At 40.5% G+C, this 24,052-nt stretch overlaps 1 long non-coding RNA gene across 1 annotated transcript; it reads right to left on the bottom strand.

Moving 5' to 3' along the window:
• Nucleotides 1-1,162: 1,162 nt before the first annotated feature.
• Nucleotides 1,163-3,645, bottom strand: LOC117461553 (uncharacterized). The gene is made up of 4 exons (XR_004553710.2): nucleotides 3,539-3,645; nucleotides 2,116-2,166; nucleotides 1,599-1,672; nucleotides 1,163-1,261 (listed from the first exon to the last, which is right to left on the bottom strand). It is a non-coding gene; the product is annotated as an uncharacterized lncRNA (long non-coding RNA).
• Between the last annotated feature and the right edge of the window lie 20,407 nt (nucleotides 3,646-24,052).

The raw sequence follows: 24,052 nt of genomic DNA on the forward strand, positions 1-24,052 counted from the left end.
TATATATATATATATAACAGTATCATTAAATAATGCTGTGTGTGTATAAATGAATGAATACATCTGTGTATATTTATGAATAAATACATGTGTGAGTACATATAAGTGTGTGTGTATATGAATAAATGTATATATAAAATAGTATCATTAAATAAATATATATATTATATATATAAAATAGTATCATTAAATAATGCTGTCAGATAAATGAAGTAGCCTACACAGTAATAGTCAAGGTTATATTCAATATTCTGCACTTACACCAGCTGATAAGATATTTAAAACGTCTTTTGTTTGTCCTGAAAACGACATTTGAGAATACACACAGGCTAGTTATAGATGATAAAACACCAGTAGTACAATCTCAGGACTCTTCGATATGCCTTTGATTACAGGATCGTTTACTTTTGTCACTACCCGATCCGTCCCCCTGCCCGATCGGTACTGCGCATGTGCGAGATGGTCCGCCATATTGGACAACTCCGGACGGCAACACACGATGGACACTTGACACAGTGGCTTTTAGCAAAGCTCAAAAATAAAACGAGAGAGAGATGAGTTATTGTTATTACAACGTGACTTCACTATTATTTAACAACTCTTTGTATTGGGTTATTTTATTTGGGGTTAAGTACATTGTCAGAATAAGTGAGGAATGAATTTAACTTCTGTTAGACAGCCATATGCCATACATTTGTGCATACATTCACAGTAAATATGTATTCAGTATGATAGCTGTCTAACAGAAGTTAAATTCAATTCAAGTACATTGTCTCCCATTAATTAAATAATAAAGGGCACGTTAGCCCATCCCATGCAGTTTAAACATGGTATTTGCTTCTTCTTTTTTCTGCAACTGTTTGATGATGTTCCTTTAATAAAAAAAATACTATTTACCCATTTCAAGTTGTTTATTTATATATTTTGTTGATGTCCATCAAGTGGTTTTAAATTATTATTTCATTTTTATTTGAAGAAGAAATTATACAAGTATGAAAATGAAAAAACAATTTTACAATAAAAACAAAAGGCTTTGAGGTTTTTCAGTTGAATAACATAATTTTTTATTACAAAGTAACATTCAGCAAGTATATACAATAACGGTAGCAAAGGAAGGCATATAACCCAAAAAAACAATCAAAACAGATAAAATAGGGTCAAGCAGCACAACGGTTTTGACAACACGTGCAATTATCAGTCCTGCTGTTCCTCTGTTGTGGTATTGTCCTTCTCCACCCACTGTAGGGGCCACTTCTTCCCACTGTAATACATTGTAAAGATATCAGCCATGAACATAATTCAAAATATGGCAATATATGTTACACCTCTGTCAGATAAAAATGGTAATCAAATGCTTAGACTAATTAGTTATTGGTACATTTGCAGTGCAATTTAAAATACTACATACCACGTGGAACAAGGTTCCCACTCCACCAATTGCATTTGCTTCCCCTAAAAAATGATCGAAAATATTTGTACCATTTCAAGCAAAAAGATGTAAGTTATGTTGCATTCAAATCCCAAAAGTGTGTCTGTAGCATGCTTTAGATGTACATTATATTAACTGACACAGTGACCTCTATTTATGACGAACAAACCTTTTGCCTTTTGGTTTTTACTACAGTCTTCACTGGGTAGTACTGCTCTCCTCCCACGATCTTATGGCTGCATTCTGAAAGAGCAAAATAATGTATACTCGTTTTTTGACCTTATAGATGTTAATGTTACTTTTGCACAATTTGATCTGTAATTTATAAAATCACTTTCAGTTTGCTTTTATTCTCATAAATTATATTTCCACAATTATTTGAACATGTCAACTGTTTATATAAAACTGCAAAAACTTTACACAAAAGGACAATCATAACATATATTGTTTAAAATATATATATATTGACTGTGGTGAGTCGTTCGTCCACCACCGTGAAACAAATGATGATTTTTAAAAAAAAATTGTTTCTTTATTGATAAATAGTTGTAAAACAAAAATGCCCTCAAAAGTATTTGTTTAGAAAAGACAACAGTTGACATTTTTAACACTTCTCTATACAGAGAAAATATACTAGAGCTAGTGTCTTTACTGTCTAATCCCAATTATAATTGAAGCTAAATAACCTTCAAAGTGTTGGGGGTTCTTCTTCTTGAGCTTCTTCCTTGGAGACACGTCTGTTGAGATGAAAGAAAAGCTTTTGTGAAGAGCTGTTATTATACTGTACACTTGATGTTACTGTTTAAAATATATCATTTAGTTTAAAACAGCACTGTTCATTTGGCTAATTGTCAAGACTTACCAGAAATGTTTCTTATTTTTAATATTCATATCATAACAGCAGTAAAAAGTCATCAATAATTCATTTCACCTGGCTCCAAAACAGCTAGTGTGCTACGCATGCTTGGCACCCCGATTTAAAGAGATACCGCTCATCGTTTTGCTTATTGTTGTTGGTGTAGATGGCCCTTAAGGGTTTATTTTTAACCTTTAGTAATGTTCACTTAGTTGTACAACTCCTTAGAAGTAGCTTCACTGTTATCATCAGGGTTAGGAAGTTACTAGAGAAAGATATATATATAGGAACTAGTCATTTGTAACCTGTTACCTTTTAAAAGTGTCCAACACTGGTCATCATCTAACATCAACATGTTTAGAGCGCAGAGAAAATCTTGTTTCGCCCAAAATATAATAATAATATAATAGAGATTGAAGCTGAATATTTGCTTGGATAAAACATGTTGTGAAATTTTTTCTTGACTTCTGGGCTTTACAACACTGGAGTTAAAAGTGAATGGTTGAAACGAGTCAAAAAACGATACTACGCGGCCAACAGTGGAATTTTATTGTTTTAAAAGTATAATACTAATAATATTAGTGAAGCATCATTCTTATCTGATATTATGCTAAATAAACAAAAAAAGATATAAAAGCTGCATAGTATTCATATGATTTAGTATTGAAGTATCAACATTAAGAATGGGGTTTCAAAGCTTTCCTCTATTCTGTACAGGCCTAGTTATATTTTTAACCCTGCAGGGTTGCAGCTGAAATACTAAGACTAGAACTGACATAAAAGCCATGTATCAACTTACATGTTACCAACACATTAAATTATCCAAATACACAAATGTTATTAGGTTATATCTACTTGTGCCCTTCATAGAGCAGTCCTATTAATTTAAACATTCACACAGTAAGGTTTTTTTTGTCAGCAGCAACTGTGCTGCTTTTAGTCTGGATTATGAGTTTAAATTCTTCATATTAACAATATTACAGTCTGATTTTCGGTTGTAAAATATGCCTCTCTGCTTGCAGTTGACCTAGTATACCTGTCCATGTTTACCATTGGTCATATGGGGCAAACACTTCCCCTTTATGTGAACCTGCTCATGGTGGGAAAACCCTGGGTTATGTGACAATTTAGCTTGATTGCGGCTATTAAGGTTAGTGAAGTAAGGTAACGCAAAAATACCTAAAGTATGTGCATTTGCTTTGGAGTATTGTCCTCTGGATGTATTGCTATTTAAAATTGCCACTAAAACCTACCCTGTTTCTTTTTTGCTGCTGCAGTCCTTTTTGTTTGTGCTGCTGGAGTTGCAGGACCTGTAGAGGGTTGTATGGCAGGACTAGTAGGGAGCAGGACTGCATAAGTACTGCTGGAGGGTCGGTCTTCTGGACTGGATGAGGGAATGGTGGTAGGAGCACTTGTGGAGTGTTCCGCGTCCAGACTGGGTGAGGGGATGGTGGTAGGAGCACTTGTGGAGTATTCCGCGTCCAGACTGGGTGAGGGGATGGTGGTAGGAGCACTTGTGGAGTGTTCCGCGTCCAGACTGGGTGAGGGTTGTGGGTTAGTCCAACCTCAATGACACAAAAAGACAAAACTATCAGAGTAATGTTGATTTGTTTTGCATTCAGCAGCTCAATTTCTACTTTGAATATATATTTATACAACATAGTAACACAATTGTTTCTGATGTCAGCTTCTTCTTAACTACACATTTATTTTACCTAGACTGTGTGTGTATAATTAAATGAATTGTTGAATCATTAAGAATTTTTTTGCCATAAATTGTTCATGAGCATTTTAGAATAGACTGAGCTATATGGTAACATTTGAAATGACCACAAATATAATTGCTTACCATCTACTAACACCTCATATAAAGCCTTCATCCGGTGAAGGCATTTTGCAGCCTGGTCCGACAGATGCCATCTCGGATGTGCAACATTTGTCTTCCAGGTGGAAGGCTTTTTCCCTGGTTTTGAGAGAAACACCATGGCCCTATACCCAAGGGTGTTCAGTTTCTCAACCTAAAAAAAAAGATTTAAATGTAATACAGAAATATTATCAGACTTAATTTTGTAAACTACAATTACAGACATAAACACACACCAAAACAGATGCCTCATCAAGAACATGTGAGATGGTTTTGTTCTTTTTTTGTTTTTTTAACCAATCGTCTTTTTTGGCCTCAAATTTTGCAGTTTCTTGGCCAGTCGTTGCTTTCTCGGCTGCAGTGTTTTGCAGAACTTGCAGGTCTTGGTTGACACAGCAATGACTGCTTTGCAGCTGACGCAGGTTGTGTTTGTTGACCCTCTTGGCATCTTGAACCTGCAATAAAAACAAGCAAAAATATAAACACCAAATTGACAAAGGAACTAAATAACTTTAATATGATCAAATTATCAATTTGTCATGTAGGCCTACCCTACTTCAATGTTTCAGTGACATTTCTGCCAGAATACTGGTGGTGGATTACAGGTGACTCTTTCATGCCTTCTGTTACCCACCTCTATAGTACACAATACCAGTATTAACCTGGTTAACCATGCAAAGTAGTATCGGAGAGAACCATCTTGCACCAAGTCTGTACAGGCAGGTCTAGAAGATCCATTCTGAACTATGTACAGACAGGGGGTGGTTGTTTTGTTTTGTAGTGAAAGTTTACACTTATTTTGTTAAAATACCTATGACATATATATATAGTATGTATTTTTACTATTTCAAATGTTCACTGTAGATGTTCTTATGACTGACAAAAGAGGAATTAAGTATGGACAGTGTTCTTGGACAGACATCAATCGGTACCACATTAGTGTCAGCGCATACATCTTGTGCATGAGATGCAGACTAAATTAAAGACATTGCTTATACTCTGTTCTATTTGTATTGGCCTACTAGTAGGCCTACTAACAGGTTTTCAAATATTGCTCAACTGTTTTCAAGTAATAATATATTTCAGCAATACATCAATACATAGTATCAATACTGACATCATTGTCTTTGGGGATTTAACCTTATCATTAGTAAAACAACAATCTATCTAAAAAATCTCTGGCCCTGTCACCCATATTTAATGCAGTTGTTAAATGCCGCTAACTAAAAATAAAATAAAACCCATAAAAAATAGTTCGATTAGCTGAGGGTATGTTTGAGAGTGACTGCTAGCTGCAACTGCCAAAATTAGGTACAATGGATGCTGCCACTTTCATTTTGAGCTATAAAATACAAAATAGCTCCGTAAACAAGTTTAAGGTAGGCCTATTACCGCACGTCCGCACCCTATAGCTTACAGTTTAAGATGCATGTTAATAAATAAGTGGCTGTTTTGCATAAACATCTTTGCGTTGTTTAACATAACGTTACCCGTTATAGGCAAACTAAAAAGTTGGTGTATATTTAGCTTTTTAATGCATAGAAATGTGTGCTCATTACCTACCGTTCAAACTGTCCAGCTTAATAATTGGTACCTCGGAAGCGCGCTAATTTCGCCCGCGCAGCATCGATGTTGACACCTCCCCCCTCTCAGAGGTCCAGCGGCTGAACTCTGTGTGACCCCGGGCAATTGACAGACAGACAGAATTGTATATGTTGTGTAACTATTTAATGGTGTTATCTTTATTGCTACCCCCTTCCCCATCAATGTATAGTGTTGGTCCATAGCGCAAATGCTCCAGAGATCTCGGAAATATGTTGGCACTAAACAATTAGTAAATAAACAAGTAAAGAATTGATGAATATTTCATATGCTCAGACACACACTCACAAGCGCACACACACACACACACACACACACACACACACACACACACACACACACACACACACACACACATACAGTGTTAGGCACTTGCCGCCAACACTGAAAACGTGACGTGGATCATAAATATATCAGCCATTAAACAATATCTTACATTTCTTTTCACACAATACGTCTCCTTGCAGTATCAACACTAATTCGGCTCACTTTTATATTTCATCAAATCGGTAGATAGGCTGTATTTACACCATAAAGGTGCACAGCTATATAAAGGGACACCTGGTGGTTAAAGCATGTTATTGAATTTCATTATTTTATTATTAGATATTAATAGGATCCCTATAAAGTATATTCATTACTCGTTATTCTCTACTAACAGTTAATTAAAGACTGTATATAATGACTATTTTGCACATCCCATATATCCCACATATCATATAGGCCTACACAACTGTGGTGTAGTTCTGCACTGAATGAAAAACTTGGGACGCAGGTTCCTCAATAGTGCATTGCAAGACATCTATCAATATTTGTGCATACCTCCAGCAATGTTAACTATGTTGAAGCACTTATTTTAACTGATATTATACATAATGTATTATACTCTTATAAGATGTATGTAGATATTTCATCTCCAGCCTTGTCAGGTATTGAACAATCAATAAATAAAGAACACAGAATTATTAAATATAAAACACAGAATTTGTGTGATTATACTAAATGATTTACAAATAAACACCACTGCATATTTAACTGTTACACATGCTGATGTAACGCAAATGTTTCCAACTTGGGATCAATAAAGTATATCTTATCTTAAGATGATCGATGGCTACTGCCATATTGCCAAGTGCATGTTTCAGGCTTATCAATTAATGTAATGTAATCAATTAACAACAGGGGTTACAGACATAAGACCAGGGCACAAGCAATTTTCACCCATGTATTAATTATATGTTTTAAATGTGAGTGTTTCCTGTCCCCTAAACCTCCAGGGATGTACACAGTTTAATACTGGCAACTTCTTATTATGGGAAATACGAAAACGTCTTTTAAAACTACAACTCCCAGTAGAGACGTGCCATATAGAGAACATGTTGCGAAACAGAATAGCCAGCATGTGTAGTTCTGGGGACGGGGTGGGGGAGGGGGGGACGCGGTGGACCCCTTCAAATCCAGTTTTGGACAGTCTGCCGTGGTTCCATCCCATTTCAAGTGCTGTTCGACGCTCGGCGTAACCCTCGGAGCACACTCTCCAATCACAGAGCTTGAGGACTATCACGGGGTTTGTCAAGCGAAGCGGAGAGAATACTTACTTCCCGGTGTAATATTCTCAAAAGCAAATGAGCTGCTCCGACCCTCGGTCCTGACGGACTCCAACTTGTGTTTATTAATCAAACAAATAAATAAACACAAGGATAATGTGTTGTTGAGTAAATGGAGAATTGCACAGGGGAAAATAACGTGTCGGCTATGCCACAATTTTAGATGCGGATTTTGTTAAACTAATACGTTTGCACTGTGGACCAACACTATACATTGACGGGGAAGGGGGTAGCAATAAAGAGAACACTATTTTACACAACAGAAATAATATCGATAGCAGCGTCCCTAGCAACCACCTTGGTAACAATGACAACGTTGTATAGAAGTAATCTTCGTAATAACTAGCAAACTAAAGATGTACATCCACTGCACACATAATCTGAAATAACAACTCATATTTCAATACAATTTCAGAGGCGTTTTTGTAGATAATCACCACTCTGAAATGCACTAACTCTTCCCAAATACTGTGCAATTAACTGATGGACTACACAATATATTTACACTGACATGAATGTACTGGTATGTATGCTGTGTGTCTCTGTCATTGTCTCTCCCTCTGGGTGCCTGCATCTGTGTTATTGCACTTAAGGAACAGTTCTCAGTCATTTCATTACATTTTTGTATAAAGAGAAAGTCAATTCTTATTCCGTTTTTATTAAAATTTAAATCTGTACAAAAGCAACCAATGACAGGTATGCACATTCTTGCAGCAATGACAACTGTATTCATGTTTCACCAAGGCATTGTGAGACAGGTTCTTAGGGATTTTTATGATAGCAGATATGTAATTTTACAATGATGGCAAAAGCTTAACCGCTGATGTGAAATCAGTACAGAAACACATACCCTGATTGGTCTAAGGCAATGCATATATAATTTGGTAACCATCACAATACATATGGACGTGAACTGATAATTGTCAGTCAAGGCAAGGCAAGGCAAGGCAAGGCAAGTTTATTTATAGAGCACTTTTCAACGCAAGGCAATTCAAAGTGCTTTACAAAACAAAACAAAGACATTAAGCATTAAAAAAGAAAAGCTAATCAAATAAACATTAAGAAAAAATACATGGATAAAAGTTACAGTGCAGTCTAAAATATAAATAGTTCAATTAAACATTACAAGAAAAAGTACATGGATAAAAGTTACAGTGCAGTTTAAGATATGAATAGTTCAAATAAAAGCAGCGACAAAAAGAAAAGTCTTCAGCCTGGATTTAAAAGTAGTCAGAGTTGCAGCGGACCTGCAGGTTTCTGGGAGTTTGTTCCAGATATTTGGAGCATAATAACTGAACGCTGCTTTACAATGTTTAGTTCTGACTCTGGGGACAGAAAGCTGACCAGTCCCTGAAGACCTGAGAGATCTGGATGGTTCATAGTTTAGCAGGAGGTCAGTAATGTATTTTGGGCCTAAACCATTCAGTGCTTTATAGACCAGCAGCAATATTTGAAATCTATTCTTTGACACACAGGAAGCCAGTGTAAAGACTTCAGAACAGGAGTGATGTGATCCACTTTCTTAGTATTAGTGAGGACTCGAGCAGCGGCGTTCTGAATCAGCTGCAGCTTTCTAATAGATTTTTTAGTGAGACCTGTGAAGACACCATTACAGTAGTCCAGTCTACTGAAGATAAAGGCATGGACAAGTTTTTCCAAATCCTGCTGTGACATTAGTCTTTTAATCCTAGATATGTTCTTTAGGTGATAGTAGGCTGATTTAGTAACTGTTTTAATGTGACTGTTGAAACTCAGGTCAGAGTCCATGACTACACCTAGATTTCTGGCTTTATCTGTTGATTTGAACATTGCAGACTGAAGCTCAGCGCTAACTTTTAAACGTTCTGCCTTGGCTCCAAAAACCATTACCTCAGTTTTATCTTTGTTTAATTGGAGAAAGTTCTGACACATCCAGTCATTGATTTGTTCAATGCACTTACTCAGTGTTTGAATTGGAGCATAGTCTCCTGGTGAAATTGTTACGTACATTTGTGTGTCATCTGCATAGCTATGGTAACTTATTTTGTTGTTCTTCATTATCTGAGCCAGTGGTAGCATGTAGATGTTAAAGAGAAGAGGCCCCAAGATGGAGCCTTGAGGAACCCCACATGTCATATTTGTCAACTCAGATGTGTATTTACCTATAGAAACAAAGTTGTTTCTGTCCTTTAAGTAGGATTTAAACCAATTTAGAACTGTTTCCGAAAGTCCCACCCAGTTTTCCAGTCGGTCCAGTAATATGCTGTGGTCAACAGTGTCAAACGCAGCACTGAGATCTAATAATACTAGCACTGAAGTTCTGCCACTGTCTGTGTTTAAGTGGATGTCGTTAAAGACCTTTACAAGAGCAGTCTCAGTGCTGTGGTTTGGACGAAAGCCTGACTGGAACACATCGAAACAACTATTTAAATGCAAGAAATTACTCAACTGTTGAAAAACAACTTTTTCAATGATTTTACCTAGAAATGGCAGGTTTGATATGGGCCTGTAATTGTTCATTACTGAAGCATCTAGATTATTCTTTTTTAAGAGCGGTTTAATGACTGCAGTTTTCAGGGCCTGTGGAAAAATACCTGAGTGAAGAGATTTGTTTACTATATGAAGTAGTTCTGAGGCCATGCAAGGCAAAACATCTTTGAAAAATCCTGTTGGAATAATATCAAGGCAGCAGGAGGAGGATTTCAGAAGTTGTATAATGTCCTCTAGGTTTTTATCATTAATCTGATGGAATTGTGTCATGATGTCTGAATTGATGTTAACTGGACATAGAGACAACACATTTGCTGTTCCTGATGCAGAGGCACTGACTGCTTGTCTGATTTTCTGAATTTTGTCAGTGAAAAAGGAGGCAAAATCATTGCACGCCCTGGTGGATAGAAATTCAGAGGCTACTGACACTGGGGGGTTAGTTAGTCTGTCGACGGTAGCAAACAAGGCACGTGCGTTTTTTTTGTTTTTGGTAATGATGTCAGAGAAGAATGATTGTCGTGCGTCTTTCAATTCCAAATTATAAAGGCCAAGTCTCTCTTTATACATTTCAAAGTGAACCTGGAGATTTGTTTTTCGCCACCTGCGTTCAGCTTTTCGACATTCTCTTTTTTCTGTTTTAACGGTCATGGCCTTTCTCCATGGAGATATTTTCTTCCCAGTCACTTCCTTTACCTTAATTGGAGCAATGGCATCTATAACATTTTTAATTTTTGAATTAAAATGATCTACTAGCTCATTTACTGAGGTGTTAGCAGGGGCAAGTGTGGAAGAAAAATTCTGAGTAAACATTTCCCTAGTATTTTCAGTTAAACATCGCTTTGTGGTTACCTCTTTTTGAACACTTGTGTGAACAGAAATAGAGCTCTCAAAGAAAACACAGGAATGGTCAGAGAGCGCAACATCAGTCACCACAACCTTAGAGATATTCAGACCCTTTGAGATAATTAAGTCCAGAGTGTGCCCCTTATTGTGCGTGGGCTCCGTCACATGCTGAGTCAGTCCATAGCTATCAAGAACACAAAGCAGTTCTTTAGCCCCTCTGTCCTGGGGGTTGTCAACATGGAGTGTTAAAATCACCAACAATGACTAGACGGTCAAAGTCAATACACACTATAGACAGCAGTTCAGTAAGGTCATCAAAACATATATATTATATAGATATATATAGATATTTAGGAACAGAGCTCGAGAGGAGCATTTCAGCTGAAGGGCCACATATTCAAAAGAATCAAAGTTTCCATACGATGTCTTCCTGCATTGAATGGAATCATTGAACAGAATAGCAACTCCACCCCCTTTCTTATGCATTCTTTCCTGACTCATAAAACTAAAGTTGGGAGGGGTTGATTCGATAAGAACAGCTGCACTGTTATTTTGTTCAATCCAAGTTTCTGTTAAAAACATAAAATCAAGATTGTGCTCAGTGATAAAATCATTGATTAAAAATGTTTTTCCTGCCAAAGACCTGACATTTAATAAAGCTAGTTTAAGTTCGTTAAACACACTATCAGTCGTGTTTTTTGTAACAAGCTGTGGCTGACATGGAATCACTGCTAAATTAGATAAACTTACACAAACGTTTGAGTGCTTCCTGTATCTAAGATGATTCACCGCTTTTAATCTATTACCTATCAACACAGATATCGAAGCTACTGGCAGGCAGGGCCCGGGCATGTCCTGGAAAGAGTTGAGAGTGCCATACGCCCTTGAGCCTGGACCCAGCAGATATCAGTTTGCAGATTGTTTTGGTTTGGATGATTGTGGTAGGCATGGTGATGAAGCCGGGGGAGATGGTGCGCGTCTCTGCTTTGGTGATTTTGGTGGGCGTCGTTGAGGAGCGGGGGTAAAGGACATGCTGCCAGCCCTGCGTATCGCCTTAGTCTGGTCTTTGAAATCCAGGAAGGAATCGGTGCCAGCCCTCTGTATCTCCTTCTTGTGTTCCACGATCTCCAGGAGGGTGGGCGAGGGTGAAAGGGTGAACGGAGTATCCTCAAAGGCGTTGACAGGGGGGGGGGTGACGGGCGGTGGGGACTCCTCCGTGTGTTTCATAGGTCTCCCATAATCAGAACATTCCTCAGGCGGGTGCAGTGATACTTCTTCAGGGTTTTCTGCACGATGTGTTGTGTCTATCTCCTGTTTTGATTCCTCTTGCCGCTTGTCCTTGGCAGAGGGAACAGATTGATGACGCAGGCAGTTGAATATGTTAGAGATAAACAATTTCACTCCTGACTTGTTCAGGCAAACTCCATTTGCCTTGAAAAGATGTCTGCGGTCCCAGAAAAAGTTAAAATTGTCAATAAAATGCACAGAATGGTCAGTAAAGACAGTTGAAAGCCAGGTGTTCAGTGCAAACAATCTGCTGAATCTCTCCACTCCTCTTCTGACTGGCGGTAGAGGGCCACTGAAGAACACCTCTGCATTTAGAGAGCTGGCAGTTTCCAACAGACATTTAAAGTCTTTTTTCAGCACTTCTGACTCTTGTTTCACAACATCATTTGTTCCAATGTGTAGTACCACATTCTTCACAGTCAGATGTTCTGCCCCAATATGCAGGATCTTCTCAGCCAAGTCAGAGACCACATCCTTGGGAAAACAGAGTACTTTGTTGTTGTTCTTACTACACAGACCTTTTACATCTCTTACAGCAGAGTCACCCACAATCAGAGTTTCAGGCCCAGTCGTTAGCTTTCCCTCTAGCCTTTTACTTTTGGAGTAGCTATTGGTCCTTACCCTGCTGTGTGAAGAGGACGGGTTATCCAGGTCATCAGAAAGAGATCTCCGGCTCTCGGTCAGCGGAGCGTATCTGTTCTGGATTGGCACACTTGGTGGTTTAGGAGGATTTTTTGTAATTCTCCCTTTAGCAGCTGTCCACTGCTGTTTAGGGGTTGAAGAGGCGCTCTTCCTGGGTGATAACAATGCAGGCCAGCCGGTCGCATCACATATTTCAGAGTGTTGGGCTCTGCCCGTTATCCTTCCTCCCAAATCCCATGAAAATGATTTACTCTTAGGCTTTGCACCCAGAGAGTTCCAGGGAGGACCACCACTTGTAGATTTATGACCCGGTACACAGCCCTCCTGTTCCTTGGAATCCTTGTAGCTGCTAACTAGCTGTGAGTTAGCATACCCTTTTCCATTATTTTGCAACACTGGTAAAGTGGTGTCATTCCCACAACATAGTCCATTCACTTCCACGTTAACTTCCAGCCGTTGCATTTTCATTTCCAGCACGGCCATCTTCTGTAGAAGTTTGTGGAAGTCATCTGTAGAGAACGGAGGCATTTTTCTACCAACTAGCTTAAGCTAAATAGCATGCAGTAGCCTACCAGGCTTTAGCTGTTGCTAGGCCACGCTACTGTAAGACTGGGGTCGCCGTAAAAATGTTGAAATATGGCTGAAAACCTCCGTCTATTTACGAAGATGAACTGTCCCAGTGATAGGTTAATGTCCAGGAGCCGCTGCTCGAAGTTTTCAGAGAATAAGAATAGGAAAATCAGCATAAAAAGTAAGCAGAGGCAGGAGCAAGCAGAAAAGCGTCTGCACTGTAAGAAAGACCCTTCAGTTCCCTTCAGTCACTGGAATTAGATGTACCAATTGGAGCTTCTGATGATGCAGGATGACAATCATTAGTTTATTTAGTCAGTCTGTAGAGGTGTAATTTATCTTGGTTAGTTTGTGAAAGGTCAGTGTGAACAGGACCAGAACTTTAACAAATGCATTTATCTTCCTTTGTTCCAAGGTGTTAAAGCAGCCTTATAGCTTGAAGTCATTCACTGCTGTCAAAGTTCTTCATCAGTAGAGGAGCTACTGTCAGAGGGCTGCTCTTCGGAGGAGTCATCCAAAGACACCGTTTGCTGTCCCAAAATGCATTGGTATGCAATACGTGCCATGGCCTGCTGCGCTTTCACTTTGTGGAGTTGTTTCTTTAGAACACAAAGTAGCCCCTCACGTCCTCTCTCCGTCAACGCCTCGGTACTGCCTGAGAATGTATGGCATCAAATAAATAAATCATCAAATAAGCTAAATGTTATTGCCAGACCAAAACACTACCAACAACAATAATCATTTATTGTACTAACTTTGTCCAGTGATGCTTTCAGAAAGCTGGGAGGACAGGTGATCAATCTTTCCTGCCACGCTCCTCATGTACTCCCAGTGCTGTTTGACTTCATTAACCAGAATAACAGCTTCTTCTTTCAGTCTGGTCAGCAGCATTACCTTGTCGTAAACCTTTTTTTTCTGTACCATATCACCATGACCTGCAAAATACATCAAAGCATTATCAATTATCTTACATTGGAAATATTACAATTACAACTCCTGGTCCTCACTTTCAAAGCCCTCCACCATCTGCCCCCCCCCCCTACCTCTCTGACCCACTATAGAAAATAAATGTATTATTATTATTTAACATAAGCACAGAAATAAATCATGCATATGTGCCAGATTTAGCATGGCAGGTTTATGGCATTACATATATATGCACAGACAAAAGCATTTTAAAAGATATAAAGTCTGCACATTTAATCATGAATTTATAATATTTAGTTGTTACAATGATAATATGAATTATACCATAACCACTGTTTGCAATTTTGTTTTATTTTGTTGTCGTCCTACACACCAGTTTCCAATATTATAATTTGACTAATTGATTGATTCTGGTTCAATCAACAGCTTAAGGCAAGTTTGAAGAACAACTTGAAAACATTGAAAAATGAAACTATCTAAATTATCTTGCAGAGTTTTCAAATGCACAAAATACACCAAATAAATGTATACACATGGTTTTGCTTACATTCCCATTTCCAGGAGTAGTTGTCCTCAGCCAAGAGCTCGTTAGGAGGAGGGAGTTTGTCCGCTTCCCCGGCAACAGCATTGTGTTCAGTGATGGCATCTTCCAAGGCTTTCTTCTCTTCGACAATCTTTTTTCGGAGTTTGTGTCTCCGCTTATTGCCACCTGCCAGAATTTCAACCAACATTTTGTTTTACTTTAATCTTAATTACACACCAACATGTTTCAATAGATCAGCTATTGTTTACCATCTATGAAATATTAGTGAATACATTTGTTTCCATATCTAGGCGTGCGTATACTTAGAACAGAGGGACAGAATTTATCATTTATTTATTCATTTTTATGGCATTTTACGCCTTTATCTGACAGTAAGAGAAAGGATATTTGGGAGGGAAAAATAGGACAAGGGTTGCCAGCAAATGGTCCAGCCGGCTGAGAAATGATTGGAGATTCGCTCCTCAATGCATTTGCATAGAAGTGGTAACGGATGACCCCAATTAATCTATACCTTAGTTGTTTTTAAGCAGCAACTCCATTGTTTATAACATCAATGGGACTATAGAAATTCACTATAGTCACTGGACATTTCTTTTTTATATGACAATAAAATAAACAATATTCCCATTGCTGGTTTGCCTTAGGAGGCATAAGGCAATCAATACTCACCAGACTGGCGATACAGCTGATATTTTCGCTGCTTGATGCTCAGATACAGTCCTTCAATGGTCTTCTGCAGGTCATTTTGAATGGGTGTTCCTTGTGAAGAGAAGTATAACAATTATTTCACATAAAACTCTAATTAAACCCTTTCACGGCCATATAGCCTACAACAGAATAGAGAAAAATATGCTTTTTTTTATTGTGCAAGAAATTATTTTTTCACAGTACCTGTAGTCCACTGCTGAACATCAGATACCCACTGCTGTACTTGGTCGTCCTGTAGTGACAATTCAGCGGTGAGTTTCTCCAGATCCTCTGTTGCTTCTGTAATCCTTTTTTTTAAATTAACATATTTGTGTAGTCAGTACCTTCATGTATCTTTTAGCCAATGTTTGCTCAAGGTTTGCTGCCTTTCGCTTGTTCCAGCCACTTGCTTGGATTGTAAGCATATCCGTGCGAACTGAAGACAGAATTTATGTTAGGCCAGGAAACCAAAAATACAATAATTGAGTTTGCATGAAAAATACTTACCAGCTTTTGACATGTACTTCGAACATATGGCTGCTCGAGAGAGGAAGCTGTTCACCTGTTCAACCTCCTCCCCTATTGTATTCCCTGCTCCTTTTTGATTCCGTCCTCCCCATCGCAACTGTAAACACATTTAGACGACGGTTACCATTTGGATAACAGAAAAATTAAGAAAATGAGTAATGTTGTCTTCTGCCAATTATTGTATTTACCTCACACAACCATGAATGTGCTTTGGCATGCATGATGGACAGAAATGGACGCATGTTCAAAAGGTTTTGCAGCTCTGGACAGTGGCTCGCAACCCTCTGCAGATATGGCCAGTATTTGCAGACCACATCAGAGCAAAAAAACTGTACATTCCGTGAAGAAAGCTGTTTCTGCAGATATAAAGGATATGCAAACATTTCTCCACGGAACATATTCAATCCCTTAAGCAAGAATCCATGACGGCAGACAGCAACCTCCACGCCTTCCTCATCTAGTTTGCTGGCAGACTTGTTGGCAGTCTCTCGGGCAGCCGACCACTGACCGGAACCACATCTTCCTTTTGCAGGATTCTAAAACAGATGAAAGAATATAGAGACATATAGACAGGAGATTGGAAGTATGCTGAAGACATTGCCTACACAATGGGGACATCATATTAATACACAACAAAGGCGAGAAGCATGCTACAAGTGTTCATTACACTTACAAATGCATGTCTTAAAATATGGGGAATGTAAAATAACTTTACGTGTCTTGTTGTCCAATGGATGTAATCGACAAAGGATGACACTTCAGCATCCTTGGCTAAAAACACTCCGTCGAAAAATCCACAAGGTCTTCAAGAAGAAATGTTTTATTATTGTACAAAAGTACCATAAAAGGCACTCTAAAATTTCAAATCGAGAAAATTCTACACACCCTGGTTGGCTCTTAAAGCGGTAGAGTTTACGGTTCCCATCGACTGCGACAGCCAACATAGAGGGTGTGCATGAAGGGCACTGAAAATGCTGCACCTGAGACAGCCTTTCGACCTCAAATTTGGCATAGGTCCATTCCAGAAAGGACTTCTGCAGTGTGTCGCCACATATCTTACCACTCTAAAAGCAAATAGAAAGGATTTTTTTTTTTTTATTAAAATCATACAAATATATTTTGAACTTACGCAACTACAATTTAAATTGTACAGTTACTTCCATCTTGTACTCACCCGACCGAAGAGCTTTGTACGATGTTCGAGCATGCTGACAAAAGCTTGCCGTGACATTCCAGGAGCAGTGATCTTGAGATCTTCGTAGGTAGTGAACAAATCCACTGCGTACAAGGTCTCAAAATTGACAGTGGCTGGCCAATAGCCACTTTCAACCAGATCACCCATGCCTATCGACCAAGTCTTTCCACAGGTGCAGTTTATTTGTGGAAGGAACAGATTGTATCGCCCTGAAATGTAAAGAGACAAATCATTACTATGATACAGTATCAACTACAAAACATTTTTGTTTCATACATTTCTTTGATTTAATTGGTGAGTTTAAATTAAGTGTGACAAAGAGCTAAAATGCATTTGAATCCCTGGCTCAAAAGCGGAATACATAACAGCAAAAAAACCAAATAGAAAAGTCTTGAAATGTTCTTACCATTAATTCCAATCAAAATGATTTCCTTTCCTGCGGAAACACTTGTTTGCCCAGTAGCACAATCGCAGCAGGGATGCATTATAGGTATGAAGCATTCTAGGAAAAAACAATTGAAATAGTCAATTAGATTCATAGGTCATTTATTATTAGCGTCTTTTGATCAAATACATCTTCCCCCAGGAAGTTTTTTTGAACCTAATTTACTAATTGTAGTATATCATATAATATAATCGATATCATATACAAGTTGTGTGTGATTTGTAGTTTAAAAAGTACCTCTTTCATGATATGAGAACTTTCCTCCCTCATCTTCCGTGATGTGAGTGGATGGTGACAGTGGCCTTAAGAACCCTTCTACCATAGAAGATCTGTTGTGGAGTACATTCGATTGGTGTATGGCAACATCACAGGCAGTGCAGGAAAGATCCAAGTTCCCATCAGCAAAAACACGTGGGTTTGCTATCCTGGCTCCAAAATGGTGGAATGAGCTCCCCATTGAAATCAGGACCGCAGAAAGCTTACACACCTTCCGGCGCAGACTGAAAACTCATCTCTTTCGACTCCACCTCGAGCGATAGAACTATTAACAAAGCACTTATATACTAATAAAGGACTGGCTTCTCTAAAGCCAGTTGAGTAGCACTTGAAACGATTGGCTCTTTGAAACCTGATGTTCTTATATGATTCTGTTTTCTTCAAGGTTGTGTCTTCCTGGTCGAATGTACTTATTGTAAGTCGCTTTGGATAAAAGCGTCTGCTAAATGCAATGTAATGTAATGAAAGAGGTCTTGGCAAACAATCTTGACATGTGACGACTGCAACCTTTTGTCGACAGCGTTGGCAAACCCCCTCTTTAGGTTTCTCAGAAGATAACATCTGATTAACCATAAAAGGCCTTAACAACGTCCACTTTTCCAAGGAGGATGCTTGTCGTTTCTTCCACTGTGAGGAGAGAGGTTCTTCACTCGGAAGTCCTAGAAGTTCTTGTACCTCTTGTATGAGGGAGTCTTAAAAATGAAGTAGAAAAAGTACATATATAAAGCAAGGGTCAATCTAGCTAACCACTACATGATAAGTGGGGAAACAATCATCATTAAGTGTAGGAAAAACATACCTAAGCTTTGGATGGTCCCAGTCTCGCTCTCTTGACCACTAGTAGACGGAGTACATACAAGATCTACACTTCTTGAAGCACCTGCAAAATTGTGATGATGCATTTAATAACTTCCTTGAAGAATATGTGAATGTATTGATCTACAATTAATTGATGTAAACAACAAACAAAACAAAAACACAAACCAGTGGCCGAACTCCGCTTCCGTTTCTCCCCAGTTCGCCTCCTTTTTGGCATTGGTTGACCGTCATGGTCCTCTTCAAGCCAAACCATTGTCCTTGTTTGCGACCCTCCTGCTGTTGGTTTACTTTGATCCTCCTTTAAAATCATTATCAGGACACAGAACATATTTCCTTAAAAAGTCAATCACCACCTACACATTATGATAATCTGATAAAACTTCACTATCATTGCATCATACTGTAACGTTCCACAATAGGAGTCGGAAACAGGGCTCAACTTATTCGTTTTAATAACTCCTTTGATAGCATACATATATAGGTTCATCGGTCCACTCCCTCACTCACACACCAGTAGGGTCAACGTCATTCACTCTCCAGCCCTCCCCCCTCTGCTCCCCCAACTACCACACCGGCCAGCATTACTGTGCAGCTCTGTGATTGGCAGATAGACGGGGGATGCTTGAGTGACACACACAGCACCCTATACCGTGGCTGTTTCTCAATATTGAGTAAACCTGCTGCAGAGCAACTATTTCAAGTATACTACGTCATCGAGTGGCGCCGAAGGACTGTTTAAATGCATGTTAAATGCCCAGCATTCTGCGCCACTCTATGACGTAGTATACTTGAAATAGTGGCTCTGCAGTATAAACGGCCCGGGTCGCTACACTACCTTCGGTCAACAAATATATAGAACTGTGCTTACATTATAGGCCATGCTATTTATAGCAAAAGAGTACGAACAATTATGGAAGAATGTCGAACGAAGCTAATGTTATCAGTGTTTCACACGTGCTAACCAATGCTAACGTTAGCTCTTCACTCGAGCGTTCACATTTCGGCGATACCTTGAAAATAAACTTACCACACAGTCATCCAAGAGCACATCAGCAAGAAATATGGCGTCATTTTCTTCCAGTGGATTCATTGTGCAAATCAGAATGTATATGACGACTTTCCAATTGAACTGCTAATGTCGCTTCTGAGACTTTCTGCCTATTTAAAGAACTTCCTAAAACAGGCTGAAACCGGTATTGTAGCATGCCCGTCTCTCTGCCAATCACAGAGCTGCACAGTAATGCTGGCCGCATAGATGTGCGGGCCTGTGGTTGGGGGGGAGCAGAGGGGGGAGGGCTGGAGAGTGTGTGACGTTGACCCTGTTGTGTGACGTTAAACCTGCGACCTGTAACCTGTGACCTCTGAACCTGTATGCTACCAAAGTATCTATTAAACCTAAGAACTTGAGGCCTGTTTAAGACTCCTATTGTGGAATATTACACTATTATGACTTCCGGGTTCACAGGAAATGACAGGCCTGTAGCGTTGCCATTAAGTACACAACAAATACCTGCGCATTACGAACATGGATGTACAGTTCCTTATCCGTTATCTGTTAGCGTAGCTAGCTAGCACCAGATGCTAACACTAACAATACACGTAAGGTCTCGCTCGGGCCACACTTAAAATATGTTAAATGTACACAATTTCCTGAGGCATTTTTGTTAAACTGCTACGTTCGAGTTGTGCGCTAACAGCAATATAAATAAATGAGGGCAAAGACGTTATAATATTACAATTTCAGAGCATACACTGATAGCAGCGTCCCTAGCAACCACCTTGGTAACAATGCAAACGTTGAATGGCCACGATTTCCTGAAGTAATCTTGGTAATAACTAGCAAACTAAAGATCATGTACACCCACTACACACATAATCTTAAATAACAACTCATATTTCTCGCATGAAATGACATCAAAACGCATTTTAATGACCTAACTAACCTTAAAATAGGCATTTTACACCAAGAATAAAACGAAGGTCGGCCATGTTTCTTTTTCTGCAGAGAGAAATTTGAAGATCACGTGACATAGAAGCTAGCCATTGGAATGAATGGGGGAAAAAAACGTAGGCATCTTACGATTTCAGAGGCGTTTTCGTAGAACTACTACGTCCTACGTTGTGGACCAACGTAGCTATTATACGTTTTTTTGTGAGACTGGGTTGGGGATACCTATGGTGCAGAAGCAGCAGTGAAGTCCTTGTAGATCCCTCGCCCTTTGAGGGCAGACAGATCCAGCAGCTCTCAGCTCTCAGAGACATCAACACATAAACTATTCTGTGTGCATAGCTTACTTTCACATAACTACTAATCTCTCACTTTACTTTCTCTGACATTGTTCTCTGCTTTGGATTTGTGGACATCCCAGCCATGTTCTCTACCAGGCCTGGTTTTACACACTGTGGGTATAGATATAGTGTCACGATCACAGGTACAGATCAGAACCCAATAGCACGACTCAGATACAACCAGTATATAGTAATGTTCAGTTTATTCCAGGTCAAGGACAGGCAGAGTCAAAACCAGTAAATCCGTCAGACAGGCAGGCAGGAATCGAAAACTGGGCAGGACAAAACTCGGGACTAGAGCACAACACTCACTGGAGAGCTTGGCGGAAACGACAAGACAATCTGGCAAAGGACAACTGATAATGAGGTGGTATAAATACTGTGGAGTGATGAGGGAATGAGTAACAGGTGAGGGGAAGGGCTGAGGAGACCAGGTGAGGGAAATGAGCTGATTACAAGGGCCTGGAGGAAAGCGGGATCTGAAATGACAGGAGAGTTTAGATGAGGCATCAAACAAACAATAATAGAAGTGTCTAACTTGTGACAGAACCCCCCCCCCTCTATGGACGGCTCCTGACGTCCTACGAGGTTGATCGGGATGGGCCTGGTGAAAGTCAGTAATGAGAGATGGGTCATAGATTGCGAGCGGGCACCCATGACCGCTCTTCAGGACCATAACCCTCCCAGTGTACCAGGTACTGCAACCCTCTACTACGTCGCCGGGACTTGATGAGGCGACGGACAGTGTAAACAGTCTCCCCGTCGATAGTCCGGGGTGGTGGTGGGGGTGTAGAGGGGGGCTGAAGAGGGCTCACATTAACTGGTTTGATCTTGGACACATGGAAGGTAGGATGAATCCTCATAGAAGGGGGCAGACGCAGGCGGACAGCTGCTGGATTGATAATCCTAGCTATGGGAAATGGGCCTACAAAACGGGGAGACAACTTCTTTGACTCAACTCTGAGAGGGAGATCCCGTGTGGAGAGCCAGACACGTTGCCCTGGGGAGTACTGTGGAGCTGGCTTGCGACGGCGATTGGCGGTCCTTTGATAACGGTCGGAAGAGCGCAGGAGCGCGGAGCGGGCCTTTAACCACATGCGTCGACATCGGCTTACAAACGCCTGTGCAGATGGGACGCTGGCCTCCCGTTCCTGTGCCGGGAAAAGGGGTGGCTGGTATCCGCGGGAGCATTGGAATGGAGAAAGACCAGTAGCAGAACTAGGAAGGGTGTTGTGGGCATACTCAACCCATAGAAGCTGCCTCGACCAGGAGGAGGGAGTGGAGGAAGCTAGACAGCATAAGGCAGTCTCCATCTCCTGGTTCATTCGCTCTGCTTGACCATTGGACTGGGGATAAAATCCGGACGAGAGACTGACACTGGCTCCCAGCAGCCTGCAAAGCTCGGACCAAAAACGAGAAGTAAATTGTGGTCCCCGATCAGACACAACGTCACTGGGGAGACCATGCAGCCTGAACACATGTTGTAGCATGATTTCAGCCGTTTCCTTGGCAGTAGGTAATTTGGTTAATGGAATAAGCCGGGCAGACTTGGAAAACCGGTCTATGACTGTGAGTATGACTGTGTTACCGTCTGAGGGTGGTAGTCCGGTGACAAAATCCAAGGCGATGTGGGACCAGGGACGATGAGGGATAGGCAAGGGATGAAGAAGACCGGAGGGAGCTTGGCGTGAGGTCTTATTTTGGGAGCAGACTAGGCAAGCAGCAATGAATTCCTTGGCATCCTTCTCCATGGAAGACCACCAAAATCGCTGTCGAATCAGGGCTAGGGACCGTCTCACTCCTGAGTGACAAGCCAGGCGAGAGTTATGACCCCACTGGAGAACCTGGGTACGGAGAGTGGCAGGAACAAACAGACGGTTAACAGGACAGGCACTTGGGGCTGGGTGTTCAGCATGAGAGCGCTTGACCTTATCCTCCACCTCCCAGGTCACCAGACCAATGACACATGTAGAAGCGATGATATTCTCAGAATGAGATGGAGAGCTCTCTGGCTGGAACTGGCGAGACAGGGCGTCAGGTTTGATGTTCTTAGAACCAGGTCTGTATGAAAGAGAAAAATCAAAGCGTGTGAAAAACAGAGCCCACCTGGCTTGACGAGAGTTCAGCCGCTTAGCTGAACGGATGTACTCCACATTTTTGTGATCCGTCCAGACCACAAAAGGCTGCTCTGCTCCCTCCAACCAGTGTCTCCATTCTTCCAGGGCAAGTTTCACTGCCAACAGTTCTCCATTTCCAATGTCGTAATTTCTTTCTGCTGGAGACAGCTTCCGGGAGAAGAAGGCTCACGGGTGCATCTTCTGATCCTCGGCCGACCGTTGAGAAAGAACTGCCCCAACTCCAGTGTCCGACGCATCTACCTCTACAGTAAACTGCCGAGTAGAGTCTGGAAAAATCTAAATGGGAGCAGAGGTGAAGCATGACTTTAACTCACCAAAAGCCCCTTCGGCCACCGAGGACCACCGGAAGGGAATGTTCTGAGAGGTGAGAGCTGTGAGAGGGGTTGCCACCAAACTGTAGTTTTGAATAAACCTCCGGTAGAAGTTGGCAAAACCCAGAAAGCGTTGGAGCTCCTTGCGTGTTGAAGGGCGTGGCCAGTCAGTCACCGCCTTGGTCTTTTCAGGATCCATCTTGATGTTTCCGGTGGAGACCACAAATCCCAGGAAAGGGACTTCTGTGGTGTGGAACACACACTTCTCGGCCTTGACAAAGAGGTGGTTCTCCAAGAGCCTCTGGAGGACTAGGCGAACATGGACCACATGCTCCTGTTTAGACTTGGAAAAAATCTAAATGTCATCCAGGTATACAAAAACACAGATATTGAGAAGATCCCGCAGAACATCATTCACCAACCCCTGAAAGACTGCAGGTGCATTGGTGAGTCCAAAAGGCATGACTAAATACTCATAATGTCCACTAGGAGTGTTAAATCCCGTCTTCCACTCGTCCCCCTCCCTGATTCTCACCAAATGGTACGCGTTACGTAGGTCCAGCTTGGTAAAAATAGTAGCGCCTTGTAACAGTTCAAATGCAGAGGAAACAAGTGGAAGGGGGTACCTGTTCTTGACAGTGATGTTATTGAGTCCTCTGTAGTCAATGCATGGGCGCAGAGTCTTATCCTTCTTACCCACGAAGAAAAAACCTGCACCAGCAGG

The sequence above is a fragment of the Pseudochaenichthys georgianus genome, chromosome 16 (genome assembly GCF_902827115.2).
Source record: "Pseudochaenichthys georgianus chromosome 16, fPseGeo1.2, whole genome shotgun sequence".
NCBI classification, from domain to species: Eukaryota; Metazoa; Chordata; class Actinopteri; order Perciformes; family Channichthyidae; genus Pseudochaenichthys; species Pseudochaenichthys georgianus.